Genomic DNA, 6,174 nt, shown 5'->3' with positions numbered 1-6,174 from the left:
GTTTTGTACCTAACATTTAATTCAGCCTGTCATTCAAGAAACAGATTATTATTTGTTTCAGAGGATTCCAAAGAAAAATATTTTCTGTCAGATATTGGAAAGCAGAAGAACCTTATAATTCACACCCTTATTATTATGTGCCAAAACTATATTAAGAACTTTATGTGCATTACCTATCATAAATTTCTTTGGGAAAACAACTGCTATTATTAATATAATTAAAGATGAAGAAAGTAAGACCTAAATAGGTCTTTAAGTTAAGTAACTTAAAACAACTGATGCTGCAGTACAAGATGAATCTTTAAAAGGCAGTTAAAATCAAAGTTAAAGTTGAGAAGTATTTGATGAACTATTAGGGAAGACATGTCATGTATATTAACTTCACTGATAGAGAAAATAAATAGGGGCTAAAATAGCACCAATTGATTATGCCAAAGAATCTAAACCCAAATGAATGACATTAGTGAAAATAACTGAAATGTAGGAGTAAGCCTAAAATTATATGCTGGTCTAGTCAAATGGTTATACTGGAGACAACTGATGGGGCCCCAGAATTGCTAAAGTCTTTATTGAAGAAGTAACACTTACAATGCAGATATTAGAAAATTAGGAAGCAAGATGGCCGAATAGAAGACTCTGGGGATAACCCTTGTAGAAACATCAAATTGAATAACTATTCACACAAGAAATCACCTTCATAAGAACCAAAAAGCCAGGCAAGCAATCACAGTACTTTGTTTTGACATCGTATCAAGAAAAGAAGCAGTGGTGAGGGTAAGCAAGACACTCTCACATTACTTACACCACCCTTTCCCCATTCACTAGTAGCACCATGCAGAAAGAGAATAGCAGCAGTAATGCAGTAGTTGCCATGGGCATTGGGCAAGACCCAGTCATATACTGACTTCAGGTATGTACGAGTGCAGTGTCAGCTGTGGGAGCCATAGGAATGCTCATGTCACCCCTTCTCCAACTTTAAGCAGCCTAACACAAAAAGAGAATATTTCTGTTTGGGGAAAAATGAAGGAAGAGAGGAAGAAACTTTCCCTGGTAAACCAAAGAACTCTTTTACATCTTACTTAAGACTACCAAGGCAAGACTTTCAGGAGTCTGCAAGAATTACAGCATTACAGGGCTTGGGTTGAGATGTGGTGCTGACCTTTGAATCCTTGGAAAGTCTCTCAAGAAGGACATTTACAAACAAGCCCAGATTGTGAAAAGTGTAATAAATACCTGACACTTCAATGCCTGGAAAGTGATGAACATTCAAGAGCACTAAGAATGTCCAAGAAAATATGACCTTAACAAATGAACTAAATAGGCAAACAGTGACCAATGCTATAATAATAGAGATATGTGTGACTTTTCAGAAAGAAAGTTCAAAATAGTTGTTTTGAAGAAACTCAAACGTCAAGATAACAGAGAAAGAACTCAGAATTTTATCAAAAAAATTTAACAAAAAGACTAAAATAATAATAATAATGATCAAGCAGAAATTCTGGAGCTGAAAAATTCAATTAATAAACTGAAACATGCATCAGAGTCTCTCAACAGGAGAATTGAGCCAACAGAGAAGAGAATTAATGAAGCTTACAGAAAGGCTATATGAAAATACATAGTGAAATCAGAAAAAAAAAAAAAGATTGAAAAAGTGTGATGCATGCCACAAGATTTAGAAAATAGTCTCAAAAGGAAAAAAATCTGACTTAATTGACCTCAAAGGACATGGAAAGAGAGAGATTGGGGTAGAAAGTATATTCAAAGAAATAAAAACAGCGAACTTTATAAACCTAGAGAAAGATAACAATATCCAGGTACAAGAAGGTCATAGAACACCAAGCAGATTCAACACAAATAAGCCTACTTCAAGGTATTTAATAATCAGACTCTTGAAGGTTAAGAATGAAGAAAGAATCCTAAAAGTAGCAGGGAAAAGACATAAATACAAGGGAGCAATGATATGTCTGGTAGATTTCTTAGTAGAAACCTTACAGGAGAGGAGAGCGTGGCATGACATATTAAAAGTGTTCAAGGAAAAAACTTTCATCTTAAAATATTATATACAGCAAAAATGTGGGAGAAATATTTTCCCAGACAAACAGAAGTGAAAAAATTTCATCAACACTAGACCTGTCCTACAAGAAATGCTAAAGGAAGTTATTTAGTGGGAAAGAAAAGGATGTTAATTAATAAGAAATTAGCTGAAGGTATAAAACTTATTAGTAACAATTACAGAATATGCTAATACTGTAATTGTGATCTATTAGACTTGAGTAGGAAGATAAACCTACAAGTCTATCAAAAAAATAACTATCACAACTTCTTAATAGATGATATAAAAAAGATATAATTAGAAATAACAAGCAAGTCAAAAAGTGAGGAGGGGATAGAGTTCAAGTGTAGACTTTTTTCTTTACTTATTTGTTATTTTTCTTGTAAAGTTGTCATTAGTTTAAAATAGTTAGTTATAAGAGGTTATGGATAAGCCTAATGGCAATCTCAAATCAAAAACCTACAATAGATATGTAAAAAAATACAAAGCAAGAAGTTAAAACACATACAGAGAAAATCACTTTTACAAAGGAAGACAGGAAGGGAGGACCACAAAACAACCAGAAATCAAATAACAACATGTCAATACTAAGTCCACATCTATCAATAACAACATTGGATGTAAATGGGCCAAACTTTCCAATCAAAAAACATAGACTAGCAAAATGGTTTTTTAAAAAGACAAGGCTCAGCTATATGCTACCTACAATAAACCCACTTCACCTACAAAGATACACACAGACTGAAAATAAAAGGACAGAAAAATGTATAACATGCAAATGGAAACCCAAAAAAAGATCAGGAGTTGCTACATTTATATCAAATAAAATAGATTTAAACACAAAAACTGTAGATAGATAGAGAGAGAGAGAGAAAGTCATTATCTTGGGTGGCACTGTGGCTCAAAGGAGTAGGGTGCTGGTCCCATACATCAGAGGTGGCAGGTTCAAACCCAGCCCTGGCCAAAAACTGCAAAAAAAAAAAAAAGTCATTATCTTTATATATAAAGATAAAGGTGTCAATAAAGCAAGAGGATATAACAATTCTAAATATATATTCAGCCTACACTGGACCACCCAGATATTTAAATATTATTAGAGCTAAAGAGAGAGAGAGAGACCAAGTGGGCCAATACCATAATAGCTGTAGACCCCAACATCCCACATTCAGCATTAGATAGATCATCCAGACAAATCAACAAAAAAACATCAGATGTCTTCTGCACTATAGGCAAATGGACCAAATAGATATATACAGATCATTTTGTTCAGCAGCTGCAGAATCCACATTCTTCTTCTCAGCACAAGGATCATTCAAAGATAGATTATATTAGGCCACAAAAATGTTTAAAATTCAAAAAATTAAAGTCACATCAAGTATCTTCTCTGATTCAAATAAAAAGCAATCTTCTCTAAATGAAATACAAGCAGAAGTCAATAATAAGTTGAACTTTGGAAACTATATAAACACATGGAAATTTAAAAAAAAATATGCTCCTAATGACCATTGGGTCATGAAGAACTTAAGAAAGAAATTTTTTAAATTTCTTGAAATAAATTAAAACGGAAACACAAAATACCAAAACATATGGGATACAGCATAGTTAGCACTAAAAGGAAGGTGTACAGGAATAAATCCCTACATCAAAAAACTAGAAAGACTTCAAATAAACAACCTAACAATGCATCTTAAAGAAGCAGAAAAGCAAGAGCAAACCAAAACAAACCAAACTCAAAATTAGTAAAAGAAATACTAAAGGTCAAGCAGAAATAAATCAAACTTATACAAACAAAAATATGAAGGATCAATGAAATGAAAAGTTGGAGTTTTTTCAAAGATAAGCAAAATAGACAAAACTTTTTCCATATTAAGAAAAAGTGGGAAGACCCAAATAAATACTCAGAAATGAAAAATGAGATATTATAATTGATACTACGTATAATTAAAGATCATTAGTGACTACTATAAGCAAAAATATACCAATAAATTGGAAAATCTAGAAGAAATGTAGAAAATTCTAAATACATAAAGCCTACCAAGATTTTATCAGGAAGAAATCGAAACTTTGAATACACTAATAGCAAGTAACAAAATAGAAGCAGTAATAAAAAGTCCCTCATTAAAGAAAAGCCCAGGACCCAATACCTTCACTGATGAATTCTGCCAAACATTTAAATAACTAATATCATTTCTCCTCAAACCAATCCAAAAAATTAAGGAAGAGGAAATACATCTAAACTCATAAGGCCAGTATCACCTTGATACCAAAACAAAAGGCACAACAAAAAAAGAAAACTACATTATCTCTTATGATCATAGATGTGAAAATCCTCAACAACATACTAGTAAATGGAATTCAATAACATATTCAAAGTATCATTCACCATGATCAAGTGGGGGTTCATCCCATCTACTATAATCAATGAATTTAGCAGAAATGAATGAATCAATGAATGCTAGCAGAAAATTGAGCAGATTCAAAATAATCGGGAAAAAATAGAGATAGACACAGAGCTTAGATGGGTTTACATGTTAACTCGATAGTTGGTAGCAGTTTTTAATTCAGTTCTAAGAAAAACAAGCTTGGGGAGTTCAAATGATCCCTTTTAATGACAGCAAATTATTCTTGGTATAATTTGTTCATTGATTAAAAATGTGCATGAGGATGAACCATACATTTTGAATGTATAGCTATCTGAAATCCTAGAGGGCTTGGATGCTTTAGGTATTGGGGTTGGGAACCTGAAGCCTTTTGACTAAATCCAAATTTTAAACAGAGCAAATCCTTTTATTAAGTAGGGTACAGCAGAAAAAGATGAAGTTTTTTTTTTTTTTTTACTCCTTTGGTGCTTAATAATTTTTAAATCAGAAGGCTGCAGGTTCCTCATCCCTTCAAGGAACTTGTTCCAGTTCTCATTAATCTCTCAAGAGCAAAGAAAATCCTATAAATCCTATAAGAAAATGCCAGGAAGCTGGACTCGTGTTTTGGGTGATGGCAAGCCACTTTTAATTGCCCATCTCATACTCACTATGTGGAATACTTATATTTTGCTCTTGGAATATGCTGAGAAGTCAGGGGAAAAAAAATCTTAAAAAGTCAGATCATTTGTAGACATGCATAACCAAGCCAAAGTGAAACCAAAATAAGAGTATTCACAAACATTTTAAGCCAAATGTCCAAACCAAACAAAAGATTAAATTAGGCATGCAGAAAAAACTAAAAATGAATTTCCCAGAAAGATATTCCTACAGACAAAACATAAATTCTGTAGAAACTACGGTACTCAAGCAAGGAAATTACTTGCCTTTATTCCAGAAAGGGCTTGCAGGCACCTGTAGTCCCAGTTACTTGGGAGACTGAGGCCAGAGAATCTCTTGAGCCCAAGAGTTTGAGGTTGCTGTGAGCTATGATGCCACAGCACTTTACCCAGGGCAACAAAGTGAGACTTTCTTTCAAAATTAAAAACAAACAAAAAACAATATAGTACAAATAAAATAAAATAGAAAATTGGGATTTAGGGATTACATCAAACTAAAAAGCACTGAAAAGCAAAGAAAACAATCAACAAAATGTAAAGGCAATCAATGGAATGGGAAAAAATATTTGCAAATCATATATTTGATAAAGGGTTGATAACCAAAAAATATAAATAATTCCTATAACTCAAAAGCAAAATACCAAATAACTTGATTAAAAAATAGGCAAAAGAACTGAATCAACATTTCTCAAAAAATATATATACAAATGGCTAACAGGTTATATAAAAGTGCACAACACCATCACTAATCATCAGGGAAATGCAAATCAAAACCTCAATGGGATATCAACTCACACCTATTAGAATGGCTATTATCAAAAAGACAAAAGATAACAAGTGTTAATGAAGATGTGGAGAAAACAGAATCCTGTACACTGTTGCTGGGAGTGTAGAATGGACTAATTGTGAAAAATAGTACAAAGGTTTCTAAAAAGATTAAAATTAGAACTATCATATGACTGGCTCGGCGCCTATAGCTCAACCGGCTAAGGCGCCAGCCACGTACACCTAAGGTGGTGGGTTCGAATACCCAGCCCGGACCCGCCAAACAACAATGACGGCTGCAACCAAAAAATAGCCGGGC

This window comes from Otolemur garnettii, unplaced genomic scaffold (assembly GCF_000181295.1).
Source record: "Otolemur garnettii isolate 467f Iridium unplaced genomic scaffold, OtoGar3 scaffold00011, whole genome shotgun sequence".
Lineage (NCBI taxonomy): Eukaryota > Metazoa > Chordata > Mammalia > Primates > Galagidae > Otolemur > Otolemur garnettii.
This window is presented reverse-complemented; position numbering follows the sequence as displayed.